The following is a 25,000-nucleotide window of genomic DNA, read 5'->3' on the forward strand; positions in this document are numbered from 1 at the left end:
TACCTCTGCAGTCTCTTCCAAATTACTCAGAAATTTTACATAAAGGGTGTTTAGAGATAGGGCAAACTTTTTAATTAGTTTTGGTCGAAAATTTGTAGTTACCAATATAAAAATGAATGTATGTATGTTTGCATGGCCGCCTTAAACTTTAAATGGAGTCGACGGATTTTACCAAGATCAGTATCGTTTTAAAGTTCGATATTTCATACGAAAAATATCGAAAAATTGGCTAAAAACATTAATATCTTCCCATTTAACTAGGCACGTTTCTACAGGGGGGGGGTCACTTTTTTCGCCGATATTTTTGAAAGTTATCCTCTCCTTTAGATTGTCTAGCCTTAATTTTTAAAAATGTCGCTTCCGTTTTGCCGGTGGTAGTAACAGTATAAACCTTAGGTTTTACTCCGTTCTTTTCCTCGTTTGCGGTACGGGTTCGAGCCTGGCTTCATATTACCAATGTTTCTTGCTCAGCGTACATATGCAAACACGCAGGCAACGCCGGGCTCCCATGCTACTGTATCTATACAAGTTAAAGTGGATATCTGTGTGTGTGTCTGTGTACAATTCAATAAGCAATAACTCTGTCAATACACAGGGTACTGAGATTTGGATGAATCGATGTGATAGGATTTCCGACAAAAATTTGGCGATTAAGAAGTCAAAGTTCAACTATTTGACTTTTGAGAACTCTACCTAACTCCTCCGACAATTTTTTGTCTAAACACTTGAAATTTTAGATATAGGTTTCTTGGACATTGGTCTAACTTAATAACTTGATTGGATATCAAAACAATAAATGTTAAGGTGTCATAATAGGGGTCAAAGTTAAAAGAAATTACGGCTTTATTTTGCTCAACATACACATTCAATCACCCGAGCAACGCTGGGCTGAAATGCTAATATATATATATATATATATATATATATATATATATATATATATATGTATATATATATATATATATATATATATATATATATATATATATATATATATATAGCAAGTTCTAAAACGTATATGGCGTTTAAGGTACAGTGAATATTCCGCGTTTCCGCTTCAGCCTGAAGAATCCTAGAGTGGATGGAACGCGGAATATTTACTGTAGCTTAATCACCATATACATTTATAACTTACTATGTATTGAACATTGTTGAAGTAAATACTTCAAGTTTACGCATAGATTTATACTTACTTATATTAATGTTATATGAGTAAATGAAGTAGTTATATAAATATATATATATATATAATACTATTTATTTACTTTGTCCGTTACAAAAAGCTATATGCATGAAGGTTGTCGGAATCACATCAGAGATGAGTCATTATTTATATATATATATATATATATATATATATATATATATATATATATATATGAGTGTCATAACCGTGTCAGAAAAAACATTCAATTATATTCCGCTTATTTACCAACACGATTTATCGTACAGGAATATAGAATTGATTTTTTATTTATTTTGGGATTATAATTTATTTTCTAGGAGAGAAAAGTTTTAAAAAAAGCCTATCTGACTGTAAGCCGAATTTTACTAGGATTGATTATTCTTTTTTCCCCCGAAAACAATTTTGCGGTTGGGCTATCTAACTAATTTCCAGGTTACGAGTTGTGATTAATATTACTCTGTTATTTTAATTATAATAGCTTTTTATGTATATACATAATGAATTGCCATGTTTTATGGTTATAAACGCGTGCTTAGGAGTGTTAAAAACTGGTGTAAGTGAGGTATATATATATACATATATATATATATATATATATATAATTATGAAACTCAAATGATCTTGTAACGATGTATGTAACGCACTTTCCGTTTTACAACATCCGGTTGCGCATGCGCGCATGACCTGCACACTGAAATATTAGCGTTATTTTGTCGAAATTATTATTAAACATGGGAAGAGTTGGATTTAAAATAACTTAGACTTAATACAGAAATGAACGATGTAAAAAAAAAGCAGACGATATTAACAATCGTTTAGGAGTATAATTAAAACACGAAAAAAAACAAAATAACACTTGAGTGGCTAGTATATTAACGTTATTAATTCGAAATTATTATATAACTTAGGAAGAGTGGGGTGTAAAATAAACACAAAAACAAAGGAACAATTGGGTCGCTGAAATATTAACGTTATTATTTCGAAATGTGTGTGTGTGTGTGTGTATGTGTGTGCATTTGTACATATATATATATATATATATATATGTATTATTTATTTCGCGGAACAAAAGCCATACTTTCACGCACACGAAATAGAAAACTAAAATCTATTAAAATGCATATTTATAGATATTCCAAACGATGTCTTCCGCAGCAAAATATCCATTCATAATCAGTATCATTTAAACGCTGCTACATTTGAATCAACCATGAACGAATTCCGAAAGAATTCCGACTCAATAACCTTATACACTCGAATAAATTCTGATATCTGGAGATTTTCTCTGTCAACTCTCATAATTTCGCTTATTTTCTGGTTGGTTATATGTATATAAACTGAGGAAGGGGGAGAAAAGTAGCTTGTCCGACCATATTGATTATAATCTTTGGAATAAAACACAGTAAGGCAACGTTATGGCGATGAGACACGGGCTAAAAGTTTAGGCGACATTGTTTTCAGAGAATCCTTCTAACCGTTACTTTGAAGTAGGCATGCACATGTGATAAATCTACGCTGTACATGTTTAGGTTTTTTTATTTATTAATCTTACAAACTAGTCGATTTGAAATTCCCAAACCGGTAAAATAGCACACTGTTCACTATCAGCATAACATGTATATACGTTGTATCGTTTTATGTTCTGCATTCTGTGCTAATTGGGATTGCTATTTTATATGGCAATTGATTGTGTAAAATGGGTTTATTCTTAAAGGTAAAAGAAAGGATCTTTGTCTTAGTATAGCTAAGTACCACTCTTGACTAATGACCCGATTAACCTACAGACAGTACGCAAATTCTCTCTATTAAATAACATTTCACCAACCACGTGCCAAAATAGCTCAAAGTGATCATTTTTTTTCACAGACCACAAAGCATACATAAATGATATAGCAGTATAAGTCGGCTCAAAAAACGAGCGACACACTTTCCTCTTCTGCTTGTCTGAACCCAGAGTGCTGATCTTAAATTATTTTAGCATGAATTATTCAACAGACCAAATTTAGATCGATTCATATTTCAAATACGATTGTGTTAAACTAAGTCCACTAATGTGTTGAGCGTCAATTGTTTTTTTTTGTTTTATTTCACACGAGCTCTTGAATATTGGTACCATATTCGTAAATTCTATGTTATCAAGGAAACAATGTCCGGTAAGGAATTTTTGAAGAGTTTATAACAGCAGTACACCACAAAGCGTATTTTTATTATTATAACTTGTATGAAGGGATGTCTAGATGCTTTGGTGATATAAAAACAAGTTTTCTTAATATTTCGGACATAAAAAATGATTAAGAAGTCATCAAGTGTGGTGTCTGTAAAAAAATGGCAGTGACCAGACCAGCAGAGAATTTATGTTATTATTACAAATGGGATAAGACCAGGCCTATGGTCGTCGGTGAGGTCAATTTTTTAAAATTTTTATCGTTTCTAAATATGGCTATCGTTTTCAATAGGCATATATATAGAGAGTGCTTTCAATAGATTGAGGCGAGTTTAAATTACTTCGCTATGTAATTTAATCAGCTTTTTAATTCGTCCTGCAGTCGATATCGTTGTAGTTTGATAAGGGGAAAAATTGCTTGGATCATTATTAAACAAAAAAATAGTGCTTAATTTTCTTGGCAATCGAAGTTACTAAATACCGAGGAGGAATTGGCTGTTTCACTCAGGTCGGTATGCATTGCCTTTGTGTGGCGATTACGTTCTCATAATGATTACTTAGTGATAGTAAATCTGTCTATACGAAGTTGACTTTGAAGATTTAATGATAGACCTCGGAGTTAATACTAGAAATAGACACTGCCCATGTTTCACCAGCATCTGGGCAGAAGAGAGAATATTTTATATTACTTGTTTTAAAGTAAATAATTGAGGCCTACTTTGTGCTCCGCCTTGTGGTAGCCATTCATCCAATTGAGGTCTCCAGTTGTAAAACTATGTGTGATTGGTTTTGCACTAAGTCTTCAATACTATAAACTAATCATCCATTAACTTAATTATTGTGGCGAAGGGTTATTCGACGTGCATCCCCGTGCGTCTTTTACATGCAGTTCGGAGGAATGTTTTTCAATTAGTTTTCTGCACTAGTGCTACTGCAACATATATACTTGAAGACAACTGGAACGTATCATAATCCATTAACCTACTGGAGAAACCTCTAGTGCTAGAGCTTTATCATCTACGATTGATTATAATTAGACCAGTTTTTATTTCAATTCTCTCAAGGGCAATGTTTTTGCTGACTTTACTTACATGCAAGAATTAAAATAGTATGTAAACAAACATTACGCTGCCAAACACCCTGTACCTAATGTTCTACATGTCAATGGCGAATAGCATTATATATATATAAATAAATATATATATATATAGAAATATATATATATATATATATATATATATATATATATATATATATATATATATTAACATTACAGGAAAGGGGGAGACATAATAAACGATTTAAATAAACCTCTTATCCTCACTTTTTTCTGATTAACCCGTTATCTCTTTCACAGCTCAGATATTTCCAGATTATTTTACGAGATAAAGCCATTTTCAGTGACATCATTATCCTTAACGTCATCAATTTATGGCGTAATCTTATCAATGAAGTATGAGAACAAAAAAGAACAAATATTACCATAACAATAAACAGACCACAAAGTCAAAAAGTGTATTGATTTACACCGGCCCGGTTGGTAAAATCAGGCAAGACTAGTCATTAAAATTTAGTCGCCATGTTGTAAACGTACCGCTTTTATGTAGGAAAATATTTTAATGAATGATAGTTACATTCATCTATATAATCCCCCGCACACACACGCACACACATGTATATATATATATATATATATATATATATATATATATATATATATATATATATATATATATATATATATATATATATATATATATTTATATATATAGATATATATGTGTATATATGTAAATATATATGCATATATATACATACGAATATATATATATATATATATATATATATATATATATATATATATATATATATAGTGGGACTACAAAAACTGGCCCCAACTCTAATTAGCCCCCGTTTCTTAGTGCTTAGCCTGAATGAAATTAAATTTTGGTAATAGCTTGTTTATTATATTTAAGACATCACATCAACACACAGAGTCGTTGGCATTTTCTCCGTTCTACAGCATATGTTCTAGATTTGCTCCATTTCGCTTTTGTTTTTTGGGGATCACCCTATATATATATATATATATATATATATATATATATATATATATATATATATATATATATATATATATATATATATATGTGTGTGTGTGTGTGTGTGTGTGTGTGTGTGTTTGTGTGTGCGTATGTGTGTGTGTAAGCAGAGTGTGAGGGGCGTGGAGAAAGGGAGAAGGTGAATTCAATGAATATGCATTGAATATTACAAAGTGTATTATACTTAACATTAAAAAAAACTAAAACCTTCAGTGTTTTAAAAGAACGATGGCCCTTAAATATTTTTAAGAGAGTTCTGTACAAGCATTTCAAACTGTTGTAGACTCTTGAAAATTTAGTATGTTTTAGTTATGCATCTTATGAAATGACTGAAAAATTGTTATTATGTCATGACCAAAGAACAGCTAAAATAGGAATTTGATTACATTCTCCTAAAGCCTGATTATTTTTGTTGGTTAATTTCAAAAATGTAATTCGGATATGAAAACGCATTAGAAGAACGATATGTAATAAAATTTTACATTAAATAAAATGCGGAATGATTCATATCTCTTTTGGATCATTTTGCATAAATCAAACATCAGTTTCTGAGTAGCATGAAAAGATAAAGGAAGACACGGGGTTTGTGAGGCTTTATGAGACGTGTAAGAAAATTAAAGAAAGAATAACACTAGAGTTAATTGAACAAATAAAGAATTTCCCCGATAATAAGTGCATTGTTTGATTAAATAAATGCGCGAAGTGTATTGCAAAGATCATCAAGTATATCATGAAGAAACACGTTACCATGTGCATAAAGATAGTTCCTTACTTCCCATGTAGTCAAGATCTTGCTATTCGTGACATTTGATTATTAACTTATTTCAATAAAGACCTTAGTGGTTTTCGTTATGAGTGAATTTCAGAGATGAAAGAGACTGTGACGAGAATCATTGACACACTCACACAAACAGACTTCAATGAGTTTGAATGATAGAGCAAGTGCATAGCAGCCGGGAGAGGTTACTTAGACGTGGACTAGGTTTTAAAGTGCGTACTGTCAATAGAACTGTCCCTCGGAAAAAAAGTCTAGAAACTTATTGAAGACATCTCGTACATTACTGCGCAAAAATTTTGTAATCCTAATATTAAGGGCCTAATAAATTTTACTTCATTATATTTTCCTGCTCTAAAGGAGTAGGCGGAGTCTAACAATCTCCAACAACAGTAATAGATGCGTCTAATCTATGAGGAGCAAATAACATCAATAGTATGATGCATGAAATTATTACATAACAGGTTTCAGTTGCATATTCTCCATTTTCTTCTCCATTTTATGTTTTTTTTTTCTGATTATATATGTATTATATTACATCTGTTAATATTAAAGTTATGGGAAATTGAGATCGGTGGTATTGAGATGCACCGTGACAGTTTGAAACTAAATAATTTAAGCCCAAATTATTTTAATGCGAATAAACGCATATTTCAACAAATTGCGAATTGAGAAAAACTACTGATCATACAATTGAAATTAAATGTTTAAGAAAAAATATTTCCTTTATAATTAACGCTCTAATTATAAGCTTTTAATGAGCCAACCAATTTTGTTAGCGTTTAACAATAGTTGAAGCTGCATTAAACAAAATTATATAAAAAATATCAATGTGAAGCTTCCTGTACAATTAGAGATTTCCGTTGCAAATTACACATTAGCCATTAACAATTAACCCCCCCCAAAAAAAAAGAAAAATTATATAGTTATCTTAACATTTTCTGAGAGTGAATCTTCATTACAAAAGTAATGGGTTTAGAAACAGCTTTATCATATTACGTTCACACGTACATCTTCACACACTGTTCTGTTAAAATATAAACCCGATTTATCTCAGAAACAAAAAAATTATTTAAAAAATCCTTAGAGGGAAAACCCGATTTCTTTCCATAGGGGACGTTAATTCAAGGTGAAAAGAAACATTTCTTGTCCTTAACAAAACGACAAAACACGTTTTTTTTGGAAACTTTTATTTAAAAATTATTCAGGTAATTTGATAATGAATAGAGTTGAAAACTATTCTATGTTGTCGCCCACAACCTCAATCACCGCCTCGATACCTGTCCGGAAATAGGGAGTATGTCTCTTTGAAAATCGCCGGCAGAAACTTGGCGAATACTCAGCGGATGGCGGCGATCAGGCGAGCATCGTATTCTTTGAGGTCACATTGACGATTTTCTCGATATATGATCAAACAAAGACGGTTTGTGGGTTCAGATCGGAGGAGGAAGGGCCCAGTGAGAGAAGGGTAAAAAGTCATAGTATTCCTCCTGCAGCTAATCTGGATTTCTTTGGACTTGTGGGCCGCGGCCGATTCATACTGACTTATTCGGTGGCTGCTCGTTGCAACGTAGTTGCTACAAGGGACCCCCGCATTTTTCAACCCCTTCAAATATATTTGATTTTTACATTCAAGCCGACTTCGAAGTTGTGATTTGGCATGATGTGGCGCTAACTTGAAACCACCATCAAAACAATAAACGTGGAAAATTCGCTGAGCTGTGCTCTCAAGCGTTGAACAGTCGAAACCTGCATCTTATGGGTGTTGGCCATTCTCCTGTTATCACTACGTAGATCGGTAGTGAGCATGAGTAGAACCGCGGCGAATCTTCAACCTCGTAGTATGAAAATAGTGTATATTTCAGACATTATAATAATATCTGTAGCACTTGGTATTTTTACAGGTAGATGAGCAACAACAAAAATGAAAATCGGGTTTCATCAAAAGGAAATAAAATCATGCTGTCTTTTTATAGGGACAACGTTATCGTTCTTTCCTGCAGAAAATATTACATTCAAAAGTGTCAAATTGCATTGATTTTTCAGTCATGTCAATGAGTAATGCAGTGGCTAATGTCTAAAAATGGACACACGTTTCTTACTGGCAGATATGAATTTAAGTTTCGTGATCTATTGATAACCAGTGTGTCAATAAAATTATGCGTATACTCTAAAGGGGTGATGATCTTTAATCATTATATATATATATATATATATATATATATATATATATATATATATTGAATAGCAATTAGTTTTATGGTAAGTCGAAATGTACTATTATGTTGCGAGTATTTACTTTTTAACCAAAACTAATTTAATTTATTTAAAAGAAAATATCTGGAAATAATTTTACAATAGGAAATATGACATAAAGTACGTGTTAAAATGTTCACTGACCTAAAATAGACAAATTCGTTTAAAAATATTTATATGGCTGTAGAAACTATTCTAACTGGAAAAAAACATTACTGCGGTTTCAGTTTGATAAACCGTTGAATAACGTATAATTGACAGGAACGATGATATTGAAATAAATTATGTAGAAAATCGCAAAACAATCGGAATATGACTATATATACGTTGATGAAATTTTAAATAAATCTGTGGAAGGCTAGGAAAAAAGTCACGGTCGCGTCAAATCTGTTGACATAAAGTAAAAATAAATCACAAACTCGCAGTTATAATACACATTACATATTTTTAATAATGATTATTCCAATTGCAAACTTTTCATTCGTAATGTAGACTCGAGTAAAATAGATCCAGTTAATAGTAACCGTATTTCACCTGAATTCCACATGTTTAATTCATAATAAAAAAGCGATATCGTGTATTTTATAGAAAAAAAAGCTGATTAAAATCATCTGACAAAGATGAATTTTAAATGTTTACAACATATTCCTATGTGATCTGCAAATTCTTGCTATAAATAGTTGGCGCATTTCAGAATGGATTATGTTATTATTTCGTATAATATATCTGGTTTATGCGAACCATGCCGTGTTTTTGCCTGTTTGACGAGCGGACCTCTCATTCCAATAATTAAACTTTTAAAATGCAAACATGAAATAGGATACCGTCTTAATTAATTTAAAACATTATTAAAATGATCAAAACATAATTCTCAATGAAGAACCAAACACGGAATAATAAAATAATATAAAAAAATACACATTATTTGTGACCACCCCCTTATTTACATATATATATATATATATATATATTTATATATATATATATATATATATATATATATATATATATATATATATATATATATATATATATAATATTGACAATAAAATCTTGCAGGTTTTCTAATTTTCATTTCAAATGATCTATTTTCAAATAAGCATTCTTTAAAATGCTTTTTGTAGGTAAATACCTTTTTTCTGCTCTATTTAACGTTTAAATTACAATCTTTTTAAAACAGTTATGTATTCTTTTCAGAACGTTGAACAACTGATGGAAAATAACAAATTCACACACTTTTTTTTAGTTCACTTCCAGCAAGGCCACAAAGCTGCTGAAACAGCCTCTAGTGTCAATGAAGCGTTTTACCCAAGAACAACTATGGAACGCATAGCACAATTGTTGTGTAAGAAATTCCATGGCGGCCACGAAAGTCTTGAAGATCTTGGGGGTGATAGTCGGCCATCTGATGCTGACAACGATCAATTAAGAACTGTAGTCGAATCCAAACACGCACAACTCTTCGAAAACTTTCATATTGGTTCGATATGACGTATAGGATAATTTTTAACCACTTGAGAGAGATTAGAAAAAAAAAATTGATCAAAGTGTGTCTCACGAGTTAATTGGAAACCAAAAGAAACAGAGTTAAGGTGTGTTGTATTCGATTTTTTGCGTAGGCAAATATGTGTTGATTCCGATGGTGCTTGTTCTGTTCCATAATCTTGTGTTAGCTGAGATATGTCCATCTACATTACAAACCGAAAAACAAAAACAAAAACGCATGAGCTTCTTCTCCACCAGATACAAGATGATCTAGGCCTAAAAACATTAAAAAAAGAAAACCTACGCGATGTTGTAATAATCGACTATAGCTATCAGAGATGTATTATTTTATTGTGTTTATATTGAAAAAAAAGCAGCAAAGAGAAGAGGTGTAACTTAGGAGATGTAAATCTGTATTGTAAGAAATATTAACGAATACTTGGGAAAAAGATGACGTTTTGCGCAATTTAATTTTATGATATAAACTGCGAATGATAGGAATTTACCTACTCTTTTATCTTTCAAACTCTTATTATGCTTGTGAGGTTAATTATAATGCTATTATACATCCCAGTAAGGATTTAGTTTCCTGTTGAGTTGTGTATTCATTTTATTTGTTTATATAGTTATTTGTTTGTCGCAGAAACATATATGAAATCATTCATAGCATAAAGAGAAACCATTGGCTTTTGGCTATGTTGTTTCTACAATTAATTGCACCACTTACGCATATTTGTTCAATCTAGGCCAAACTCGTTTATGTAAAAAGGTTAATATATAAACCTGACGAAACCTAGCGTGAATTAAACGCGGAATATTCTGTGTAGCTTAATTGGCATATATCTTTTTATAACTTACTACCTAGCAATACCTATGTTTTGAGCACTGTTGAGGTAAATATTTTAATTTACGCATACAATTATACTTTCATATACTAATTCATGTGATTTAATAAAGTAGCCATCTCTCTCTCTCTCTCTCTCTCTCTATATATATATATATATATATATATAAATGTTTATATATATTTGTTTGTTTGTAAATAACTAGCAGCTCAAGCATTTTAAATGCGATGAACTTTTTTTCTCATAGATATTAGATGAGATCATTTATAATCACCGATCCACGATCCAGTGGTTAGAAATGTAGGTTAAATTTTGTAGGTTGAATCCACGACTAGAGAAATGTGCTAATCTAGCCGCACTGATGAGCGGTGATACAAAGAACCAGTACTGACTGCATGTTGAAGAATGTATATATACATATATATATGTATATATATATATATGTATATATATATATATATATATATATATATATATATATATATATATATATATATATATATACTAGCAGGCCGCCCTGCATTGCCTAGTCGAAATTTAGTCGCTGTTTATTTCTCAAGCGCCGTTGCCATCTGAATTTCTTTGAGTAAAACAGATGTTAAAACTAAAGCGATATTGAGCAATGACTGTTTAATTTTTAGCATGCTTAAAAATAAGGAAAAGATACATGTGTAACTCGACATATTCTATCAACCTCAACTCTATAGATTTCAATGCTGCCCCATATTAAAACAATTTATTTTTAGTAAAAACACAATGGAAAATGTTTGAATAATGCATATATCCTATATATATAAATTTTCAACTGTGTGGACTAAACTTACTATTTGAATATCGCAAATCTTTTAAGCGAATTTATAGTACATAAAACTAGCCCCCCTCTATTACAGTAAATCTGCCAAATAAGTTCATCCTCGACCCTATTTTAAGGTGAACTTGCAGGATGTCTTTCTAAGTGACTCGAAAATAATGTTTATTCCGAATATATAAGAATTAGTAGACTAACGCCATTTCTACTTGACAAACATTGTTCTAATGAACACTCATTTTTAATACCTATGCAAGACTTCAGTTTTCCTTAAATACTTTGGGCAAACAAGAACGAATAAAAAACACTCAGTATATTTTATTATTTCGTTATTTTTCCTTTCTCTGATTTTACGTAATTTGAATAAAATTATCTAACTAAAAACAAAAAAAAATAATAAAAAATCCTCGCAATAGCTCGCTTATAAATGGGGTAATTATTACTATGGACTTCTGTCCGATTTCACTGAAATTATAAATTACTATGGGAACATTCACATTCTTTCATTGGAAAAGATAGTACATGAAACTGCTACCCCCTCCTGCCACAGTAAATCTAATAAATAAGTTCATTCGTGACTCTAACCTCAGTAGAAATCACTTTTAAGGAAAGACTTGTATGCTGTCTTTCTAAATCATTCGTTTACTTAGGCATTCTGAATGCCCGATGCATTCCGAATATGTAAGGACAGCAAACACCATTGCTACTAGATAAAGAATGTTTAAATTACAGCAGCCAATTTTAGTACTCATGCTAGACTTCTTTTTCGTCCCAAATATTTCGGGCAAGCATATAATTATTGAAAAGAAAAGCATGTGTTTTTTATTTAATACATTCTTATTTTCATCGTTTCATTTCAGCTAATAAGTGAAAAAAACTTATATTAAATGCAATGCTTAGATATATAATATAATAGAGAGTAAACATCGCATTCTGGCTGCGTTCTCGGCAGCGTTTTACCCTCGTTTTTATTAATTTGTCCCTGTTCTCGTTTTCAAGAAGTGATATTTCTGACAAAGACTGAAGAAAAACTCTACACTAATCACCACACATTTTGCACGAGCAGACGCATGAGATATTAGAAATGTTCTCCTTCAATTCCTATCTTTATTACCATGTCAGTCATAAGGGTGCTGGAGATAAATATGTTGACTAGGTTGACCTTATATACCTGATAATCAGAGACACAAACCTTAGATTGACATCCATAACACTGTCTGATCAGCAAATGCAAAGTTCTAGAGATGGTGTATTATTATTTTTTGGAGTGTGAACAATGCAGTAGTTTCTGGGAGGGTCTTTCGGTTCCATATTTTCGGTTAATATACGGCATTCCCTTGTTATAGTTTGCAAAATAGAACCACAAATTCATCCGTCATGTGTTCCCCTTCTTTTCATTTTTTACCCTGCTCTGACAAAATCTGAGAATCCCTTCTATACATCTCAATTTTTCATCAGGAAAAGTTTAAAAAAAGCAATAGAAAAGTAACCTTTAATCTCAAACTGTCAACGTAAATATTCTTACAATTTCTCTTCTCGAACACCAAGGGTCTACGTTTTAGCATTTCAGAGTTACGAATTATATTACAATAGATCAAACAAGACCTATTATCCATGTGTGAACCCGATATTGGCTTGAATGTTTCGGAGGTCACTTTAGGATTAAAGGATACGCTTGCTTTACATCAAAATCTGACATCAGTAATTGATATGGTCATGAAATATTGTCCAACATAAGAGAAATGTTTCCATGCGGGAAGAACACCTATGGAAAATACTTCTTAGTAGTAGTTGCTTACAGAAATCTGTTGATATATGCCCTCTAATGACCCCATAACAGCAGATCAACATTTGAAACAACAACTCTAAGAAAATTGACGATATTCTGTATACTCATCTATTGGCTTACTTCTAATTCTGTAGTGACTTTAGTGTTTTAAATATTGAATTTCTAGCTGATAAACTCTATACAGAGTGCGAGGGTACGTTCTGACGTGATTTCTCCATCGACTATGACATAGCTCATATTGTTCACGAACATATGTAAGTGTCCGATACTGAAGGCCACTATGCACCCCCTTAGATAGTTTCTTACAACGTTCTCAGAGCCATGCTCATTAGAGTAGGAAGATTCTTCATTTGAAATAATCACCTCAGATAGACCCGGGAAATGTAAATTAGTATAATCAATTGTAAGAGTTAGATCTGTCACTTGCACTTTTATTTAAGGAAATTACATTTATTATCATCTACATAAATAAATTGCAATGCCACATTTTCTTAGGTATTTACTCTCTAAAGTTATTAGAACGAATGTTAAATCCAATGCATTTTTTACTTGTTTCATTTAAATAAAATAGATGAGGAAAAACAGACAAAAATAAATAAAATTAAAATACCCCCCAATTACTATCGACAACTCCGAAATTCGTGTTTTTACCCTGTATATTAAACTGAAACAGTGATAAGATTTTAAAAGATGGAAAATAAATGTATTATTTTCTACTAAAAACAAAAAAGGACACACATTAGTATTCTCTTGATATACATCTTGCATTAAATTGTTGTACGTAAAATCTCTTAGAAGCAAATTAATGCCTCATTTAGTTACGCAATATATTTGCAATTATATATGTCTATCTGGGTGTAACACGATACACGTAATCTGAAGCTTCCCTTGTTAAGTTACCTACCTTTTAAAAATTTTGAGAACGTGACCGCAAATCTAGCATCTTAAATTTTCCCCTGTTTATCAGTGAATCCAAATGTTAATTTTAAGAACATATTTCTGTAAATGCTAACCCCACTTTCCAAAAGGTTAATTAACTATGGCTAATAGGTTGCATTAAAGTTGATTTCTGTATTTTTTGTCGGCTCCTCAATTTTTAAATAATATTAAACATAGTTCATTGCGTTAACTTAAAAAAATGTAATATTATCTATTTTAATGTCTATCATGACATTCAAACAAAAATTTAAAATGTGTCGATAAATCGACATAAGAAATTTAATTAACATTATATGCATAATTCGTTACCTACCTCATTGGCAACATTTCCTATTGCTTCCTTCCTCACTGCTTTCTCCTGTGAGTTTAATATAGCATAAAACAATTTCATGCCGTAAAACAAACAATTTTTGCTGTTAATTCTGTAAAGAAATATAGTTAATTTATTGAGCCTGTGTAATCCTGTAATTTCTGTAAAGAAATATAGTTAATTTATTGAGCCTGTGTAATCCTGTGTAAAAATATACACTTCTTGGTTATTGAATTTATTAAAGTTAGAGAAAGTAAGTTTTTCATGTAGGTAAAAGCTGATAAACTGCATTGAAACAATAAAAGAATTTCCTTGTGAAATTTATAGAATCAAAAAATACCATTAAATGTGCGTAATAAATTAAAACAGAACTTATTAACAACTTCTTTAAAATAATTATATCTATTTAAAATTAAAATAAATAATTGTAATTAAAATGTTGCAAACGAGGTATATAAAAAGGAAACTACGTAATTCCACGTAAATAGCGCTGTAAATAAAAAAAATGTCAACAGTTCTTAAAAAGTGTTTTTATTTATATTCGTTTCCATGAGGGTAAAGTCAGATACAAAACCAGTTTGTAATGTAGTGAAAAGCAGGAGAGACACTCTGGGCATTTTCTTTTTAATGTGGGAAAATTTATTACCAAAGTTATTACTAAATATGTATATAAAAAGAAATGTATATGAATGTAAAAATGAATTTGTATTTTATTTCTTTTGCATTATTGAATAGTGGGTTTAAATTTCTAATATATAACGATATAACACCCAAGAGTGAGATAAGCATGTTCCACGGGTGACCGGACAATTTAATTAACATTTGTATTTTAAAATAAATATTTTAAAATATAGAATTTTTATTAACTTTGCCCGGGTGTTTGTAGGTGTATGTTGAGCAAAAAAAGAGCGGACAATTCTTTAAACTTTGATACCTAGTATGACCACTTAACTTTTTTTCTTGAGGCTCTAATCAAGTTATTAAGTAAGATCAATGCCCTAGGAACCTATATCTAAAATTTCAAGTCTTTGGACCGTAAGTTAGCGGAGGAGCTTGGTAGAGTTCTCAAAGGTCAAATTGATGACGAAAACGGATTACAAAGATTTTTCTAAATCTCAGTACGCTGTATGTCAAATTTGGAGTCTTTAGACTGAAACTTGACAGAGTTATTGCGTAGGAAAATGTACATATACACAGACACCTACACAGACGCTTTACTTTCATAGATATATAGATTACTCGATTTGTTGAACAACGGCATTTATATATCTCAGAAAATATAGTCTTTCATACATTTACTGAATTTATTTGCTTGAATGCCTTGTCTCAATTTTACCAGTTACATCGAGAAGTATATGTATTGTGACAAAAACCTTTTTTAGGACTGTAAAAGAGGAATTAATAACGCGAGAGAAATATATGCAAAGTTTGATGAATTAAATCCGTTGCAATGCCGATGGAAAAAGGATTAGAACCTTTCTCTGTTTCATTAATTCTCTACCTTTATGAGTTCGGAGCTGTGTGATTTCCATGACTTTGTCAAATAAGAAACAAGGTCCTTAACCGAAATATATCCTCAATCCCAATAAGCATCAATGGGCCTAAGGTAATCTCATCAGCACGAGGCAACACCAAAAATATTGGCAAGAACATTCCAGCTAATTATATGCTATAGACCCAGGACCGCCTTCCTCTGTACTTCCTCCAGTGTCTGAAAACATCGTATGTGACATACAAATAAATATGGGTGATTTTGCCAGGCTTATAAAATAATCAATAATATTTCAGTTATAGTGTTAAATAAGTAAAATCAGAACTATCCCGCGACACCTATCAAGTTGTTTAACTTTTGTTTCAAGGAACACTTTTTGCCAACACCCCGGAAAATGCAATCACTTTGTCTCTGTATTTAAAAATTCAACGTTAGTAATCTCCCTCTCATTAAAACCCAATCAATCTGCTGTACGTCATGAGTAAGTTACATGACTAACATGTGATGAACAGAATAATGGTCAAACACTACAGTAGAAACAACATACAGACTTACATGCAATATTGTTTTCGTTTTGTTAGATCTCTTGCTGGTGATTACAGTAATATCTCACAAGATAAATGCCCCTCTGGACGCGGGCCTAAATCAGAGGGTAATTGCTCTTGACATAGTAAAGTCTTTTTTTAGGGTGTGGTATAAGATCTTCAGCTACGAAATACCTGGAAATGTTTTCTCAATTATTTAATATATTATACTTTTCTGATAGATTTATAATTGCAGTTGTACATAAGCAGAAATCAGAAGCTCACATTAATAATGATGACGTCACTCATTGTCCCAACATGGGTCTAACTTCCTTTTTGATCTTCATCAACGACCTCCTTAATTACATTTGAGATCGTACCTAGATAGTTCTGACGAAAACTACAAGATATGGCAACAATTCAAAAGAAGGCAGACGCCAAACTCTCTAATTCTCTCACTTCTGATGATGGGCATGTGGGGCATTGGGATAAAATTGGCTGGTAGATTTTAATGCATCTATGACTGAGCGTTTCGCTATTTATCATCAACACTCTACCCCACACCTGCTCTTCGTTGAATTCGACCGGCTGTCACCTCGGGGAAGCTCTATGTTTAGCAAGTTTTCTTCGTGTAGCATCTACACCTGATCTGATATAGTGCATATATATAAAATTCGTTGCCAAGATCGCTGGAAATTTCCATTTCAGTAGTTAAATGATTGTCAATGCATTTCTCTACTTGTGTGAGACGTGCACGTTCTAGGTTTGTTTAACATTGCGAAATCACGATAAGAACTGATGGTAGAACCCTGTCCTTGCTTGTGAAATTAAAAACGGATTCGTAATCTAGTAAATGTTTCCCTTTTCTGTTACGTGGAGCATCTTTCCCACGAAAGAGACATTTCGAGTCTCTCTCTGCTCTATCGTTATATTCATAAGTGTTCGGCTTAGCTTTAGTCTATGGTCCCCCGTCACCATTCTTTCAGAAAAAACACATGTATCGCATAATAAACTACCCCCCTTTCTACCGGTACCAACAATTAAACGCGAATCCCATGAACAAAGCTTCTTTTCTAGAACATCCGTCTTAAGATATCTGTTCAACCGGTCTGTTTCGAAACTGATTACAACATTGCCGTTTACATGCCCAAGGTACAAATTCTTATTAAACCGTTCCCGTAAATGATATATCCATACTAAATTTCCACAATAAACAATGATTACCCTAAGACACTACTGAATCCACACATAATAAACGCTAATCCTAAAATGGCCTCTGGTCGTTGGTATGTGGTGATATCCCTCGTAAAACATATAGAAGATAACTTTGGAATACAGATTGAGTGTTTTCGCAAATATAGAACGAAGGGGCAACGGTATATATATATATATATATATATATATATATATATATATATATATATATATATATATACATATATATATATATATATGTATATATATATATATCTGTGTGTACAGTATTATGCTGATATATATATGTATATATACATATGTATATATATACATACGTATATGTGTACAGATGTATATATATATGTATATAGACGCACACAGTATACACACACACACACATATATATATATATATATATATATACATCCTGTATATATATGCAATATATAGTTAAATATATGTATATATATTTATATGCATATAAATAGTTATATATATATATATATATGTATATATATGTCTATATATCTATATATATATCTATATATCTATATATATATCTATATATCTATATATATATATATATATATCTCCCTCTCTCTCTCTCTCTCTTTATATATAAATATATATATATATATATATATATATATATATATATATATATATATATATATATATATATATATATATACGACAACAAGACTATGGAATAAAGAAACAAAACTATATATAGGTAGATATAGAATGGATCACTTATTGAATAATGGAGTAGAGGCAAATATTTGGAGATAGAAGAGACTCTTTACGCCAGGGCATTTCGAAACCTAACACTTCTAATCAGAAGTGTAGAGAAGGTGTTAGGTAGCACGGGGGAGACGCGGTGTCTAGCGTAACGTTTGTTTGGGATGAAAAAGATTGAGAGGAATTATAGGTGGGGGAAGCTATAATGAATTATAAATAAATAAGGAGAAAACTTTTATATATAGTAAGATACATAAGAATCTAAAATATCTGTAACATAGTATTGAGATTAAGGTGTATATGTATTATACACCTTAATACCTTTATACCCTAAGACATAGTATTGTTGCTGTGTGGTAATTTATTGTAACGGTCTATGGGGTGTCTATTTTCTATGGAGTAAATATTTTTTTATTAATTTGGGGGGGTATGTAAGGTTGCAATACTTAAAACTAATATGCGGCAATATATTTATAAGTTTCTACTGTTATTATATATGGAGTATAATCATGAGGGGCGGTTGGAGATTAGGGTGGCAATGACTATGAGTGCGCATAACTTGATGTAAATGATTAATATACGTATTGATGTTAAAATGGAGGTGTAAGGGAACGATAGCTACTTATGAGAGCGGTAAAAATATACCAAATAATAGTAGGATTATTATAATAGTACGGAAGATAATAGTAATGACAATTATAATAATAGTACTAATAAGAAAGTTGGAAATAAATTAAATGTAAAATTTAATATGAAAAATAATTAATATTAAGAAAAATAAAATAAAATAAATAAATTAAAAAAGCATATATATATATATATATATATATATATATATATATGCTGTCAAAAAATAAACTAAATGGTTTTATCTTAAATAGATTCTGAACTTTTTAAGATATCTTTCTGTAATTTTAAGACAATATAGCTAAGAAATTGGAATTTTATTTTTAAACCTGCAAAACCCAAACAATATTTGCTTATTAAAATAATGTCTTTAAATTTCACATTTCATTTTACTCATAAAAATAATGTCTTTTAATTTTTCACATTTTAGCTTCGCATACTTTTGCTGATTCCAAAACATTATTCATGCAATATTGTAGAATCCTTATATTGCAATTTTACTCCTTATTTCATTTCTCATGTTTTCTTTAAAACTTGCAGCGAATGACGTTTGCTTACATAGACTGTTTCACATGGGCGCAAAATGTTTCGAATTGTGTGCTGGCATTGGCTAGCTCTTACATGAAAATTCCGTCGATAAGCTCTTTGGATCAAACCAAGTAACCACAAGTTTTGGTAAAACAATTTCGAAACTTGCCTAGATTGTTTAATGCTATAATAACTGAAGTAGAAAAAAACATTATTAAAAAAGCAAAGTTTTTTATGCTTCAGTGTGTTTCGGGCAGGCTGTATATATATATATATATATATATATATATATATATATATATATATATATATATATATATATATATATAGAATGCATATGTACATATATTAGCTGTACCCTGCCACGCGTTGCTGTGGCTCAATTTTGTGTAATGGAACAAAGTTAAAAAAGAAAGGCAAAAATGAAAAAAAAGGTTACTCTTGTAGAATTGGATCCTGATCCTCTGGATTAGCGTAAATCATGGTTTGGGCTCAACCAACAATCAGTGGATATATCTGAGCGTAGTAAAAATGTAGAAAGGCTAAATGTGTTTTTTTTCTGCATACAAAAATGTGAGTTAGTAATTTGAGTGATGGGAGGGTACGATACACAGATTCAAAAAAGTTGTCAAAAAAAAAATAAATGAAAGCAAAGGTAAGGTAAGTTATGTTTCTACCTAACTGGATAATTTGTTAGTGTTTTTATGTAATGTAAAATGTTTAATCAGCTCGAAAAAAGAAATGGTTGAAGACTCTGTTGAATACGTTAAGTTTGATAAAGTAAGTTGAAAAGTAAAAACTATACAATACAGTGTACACACCCACCGAATATATGTTACCATGACATAGGCTGACATGATCGGTGGGTTTGTGACAGTATTTTGTATAGTTTTTTTTGTTTTAACTCACTTTCTCAAACTTAACGTAATCAACAGTGCCCACCAACATTTGTATCTTTCAAATACACCGAGAAAACACTGTTTTTCGAACCAACTAAACGATACATCAAATGAAAAGGGTGTGTATTACTAAACACAGATACTAAGAAGTTGCAAATATATATATATATATATATATATATACATATATATATATATATATATATATATATATATATATATATAAAATAAATGTTATCAAAGGCAAGAAAAGTAAATGTTCTACTTTACTGGATAAAATTGTAGTGTTTTTTATGTAATGTATAATGTAATGTATAATGATCAATCTGTTCAAAAACATGCAGTGTTTATCGGTATTTTTGAAAAATACAAATGGCGGCAGACTGTATAAGACACGTTAAGCTTGGGGAAATTTTTGGAAAATGAGTTTAAAGTAAAAAAGTATACAAAATACTGTAAGGAACTCACTCAATATATGTTACTGTGACGTAGGCTGGCATATAATCAGCGGCTTAACATTTGCTCGATACAGGTGACGCCTTTTAAGAGTCCCTTTTAGTGATTACCTGGTTTGAGGATATTTGTACAACTAAACGGCAAATCTGCCCCCAAAATATGGTATTTTGTTTTACTTTATGGCCCGTCTCATGTTCGTATATAACGAAATATTTTATTGTAGATTTTGGTGTACTAAAAGCGAATCTGCAAACCGTTTCCGTCGCAAAAAGAATGTTTTCATGATATGAAGAAATTACTTTATCGAAAGGTGGGATATCACTTTTCAATGTAAATTGAACTTAAAATGAACACCCACTTTCTGACCACCTGAGAGAGGGGCATTTTTCTGTGTTTCTTGGCTAAAAAGTTTTTTGTTTGATTTCTTTTGCATGGTAATAACCCCAGCACTCTGGAACTATTTTTCATTTCACAGACGTAGCCTTCGTTTATGCAACGCGCGAGCATAAACGAAAGCTGTTTAGCCAATAAACATGGGGAAAATCCATCCTCTCTCAGGTGGCTAGAAAGTAGATGCTCATTTTAAGTTAAATTTATATGGAAAATTGATCGCTTACTTTTCGAAAAAGTAATTTCTTCATATCATAAAAACTATGTTTTCAACGGAAACGGTTTGCAGATTCGTTTTTAGCACACCGAAATCTACAAAAAATGTGTTTGTTATATACGAACGTGAGACGCATAGCCCTTTATGGAAAATTTTATCAAAAATCCGGGAGAAAATAGTTTTCAATAAAAACAGCAAATAAATTCGATAGAAAAAAATGGATGCTATTTTTTTTAAATTTTTCTGTGTGTTTCCTGGCTAAAAAAAATTTTGTTTCATTTTTTTTTTTTGCATTTTGCAATTTAAACAGGAAATTTTAATGGTTTTTCCAAGGATAGACCCCCCCCAATCATTTTACATTAAATTATTATGGAAAAGTGATCCTCCACTTTTTTAGAATAACATTTTTAATATCTGGGAAACTGCTCGTTTGCCTTAATTATAAACGTTATTTTCATTTTCAGCGACCCCGAAAACCTATAAGAGTGGTAATTTTAAAGGAATTTTCGAGGGTGGAGTAATTCTTCATACTTACGTTTTTTTCCAATTAAATAAGAAATTAAGAATTAGACAAATTTATTTTAGGTAGGCTTCGCAAGGAAAGCTTTTAAAAATAAAAAAAATAAGATTAACAAATGATGCTTAGTGCACTTACCGATCGGCGCTATTTTTTAAATTGTATTTCCAAGTTTAATTAAAGTTTTATGATATGTTTGTTTTTATTCAATTGTAAGGTCCAAGTACAAATATATATATATATATATATATATATATATATATATATATATATATATATATATATATGTATATATATATATAATTTAAAAAATAGTGATTTTTTTACCCATCTATTAATTAGATAGTTAAATGTTGTAACTCGAAAGTCGTCAACATGTGATGCACGTGAAAGGCTAATTTCTACAGGAAATGAAATGACGAACAGTCTCGCAGTCACGAAAAATATTTTTATTTTATTTGATATATTTTTATAATTTGCTATCTTTATTATCTTAATTTATTTTAATAACATATAAACATTCTTTGAATTTACCGATAAATTTTCTGAAAAATTCAATTAAATTGGTAATGTAGAAATATGTTTCTATCGACTTTGAACGAACCAAGAATTACATTTATATATATATATATATATATATATATATATATATATATGCATATATATACATATATATATACATATATATATACATATATATATATATATATATTTATCTGTTCCAGAACTTTTTTAACACACATCGTACGCAATTATTCTGTCGTAGATACGATGCATGTAAAAAATTTAGCATGAAAAAATGTCTGATATGAAAGTGGATAAGTATTAAAAAAATAAGTTTTTTTGAGAAGTAAGTCATTCTGTCGTCACTTCCAGGTACATGATTGAGTATTTAAATATGTTGGGTGTATTATTTTTAAAAAAGCTAATGCATGGTTTACTATTTCTCTCAAAACGGAAAAAAAATTTAATGTGTTCATATGTATATATATTTTATCATAATATAGAAACTTATTTATAATGTATCACTCTTTCTATATCTATCTATACCTATCTATCTATATATATATATATATATATATATATATATATATATATATATATATATATATATAAATATAGATGTATATGTATATATATATATATATATATATGCATACAGCACGTGGCAGAATTATATGCAAATCGATAGTTTTTTTCTAACCTTAATATTTTTCAATGAAAATTGGTGAAATTTAGCATGTTATATTGCAACACTAACACAAGCGCAGATCTAAAATTTTAAGAAACTCTGCACTGTAATAAACAATTGGCAGTCATTTTGGTGATTTGCTTTTTTTTACAGCGTGCCAACTTTATATGCAATTGGAAATGTTAAATTGAGAACAACAATAATAAAGAACAAATAACTTCAATATGGTTTCATAATACAATCGATATCTTATATAATTTTAATTTTATTGACAAGAGCAAAGCGCCTTTAGCCCATTGAAGACGTCAAACTTGCGAGATTATTTGATGAAATATCTTTGGCAGCAATCAGAATAGCATTCCAATATCGTCCTTGGAGTTGTACTGCCTTCCTCTGGAGTAAATATTTTGTTTAAATATGCTCCACAGATTTTTGATGTGATTTAAATCTGGAGAACAGGGTGGGTATCGCATTATTTGTCCCATTTCTGGCACAAACTCTCTCCAAATATTCATTGACTATCCTCCCAGAATGAGACGGTTCATTATTGTGCATGAATACCACCTTTTTCCGGGATGCCAAATTCTTCTTCTTGTGCCGGGGTTCCAAGTGTTCCTTAAGGAAGTCAATGTAGAGTTTAGTGGTATATTCACGCAATCTGCGACTCTGAATGGTCCTACCAGATCATTTCCAATGATTTCAGCCCAGAATATCACACCACCACCTCCTTGTTAATGCTTGATCCTTTGGGGACGTGGACATTCATTATCGTACCACCAACCCCTTCACTCATCGGATCCATCGCGCAAAACGCATCAGTGAACAAAACAGTTTGAAAATTCACCTTCCTGTGATCTCTTGTCGACTACAACCTTTTTTTCTTGTTGATATCATCTAATTGAGGGCTGCTTAATGTGTTCACTGCGAATTTTTTATACATCCCGAGCAGAAACTGATGTTCTTGTGTTTTTGTTTTTCGTTGGTTTTATGTTTGGATGTTCAACGAATGAAGGTAATTCTCTTCTCAGTTCCTACGAGAGATAAACCTTCTGCAAGGCCTGCAACAACGCGTTACTTTTCGACAGCTCTCAATCGACCCTTTTTAGGAAAGTTGGTAGACCTACAATAAAGTGATTCACACTTAAATTACCAGAACATTTATATAAAAATAATATAATTTTCCAAATAGTTGTTAAAATACCAGATAAATCAAGGAAATTAGGCAACTTGTAATAATCTTCCTATGTAACAAACCTCACTACTGTGCAAAATTTAAAAAAAAAACATTTACCTGCAATAAAGCGATATACATGGTATATATATATATATATATATATATATATATATATATATATATATATGATTTGTTTGAGTGCTCAATTAAAAGGAAAATCCCCAATGTAAGATCGCATTTATATTTTATGTACAGAAAGTTGTTAGTTGAGACATATCATTGGTACCGTCGGTTTCAAGCCCGAAAATAAGTCCCGTTTAAGGTATCCTTATCAAGCTTTCTTCAACTAACAACTTTCTGTACACAATATATAATATATATATATAT

This window comes from Euprymna scolopes, chromosome 4, assembly GCF_053919585.1.
Source record: "Euprymna scolopes isolate OS-2025 chromosome 4, ASM5391958v1, whole genome shotgun sequence".
NCBI classification, from domain to species: Eukaryota; Metazoa; Mollusca; class Cephalopoda; order Sepiida; family Sepiolidae; genus Euprymna; species Euprymna scolopes.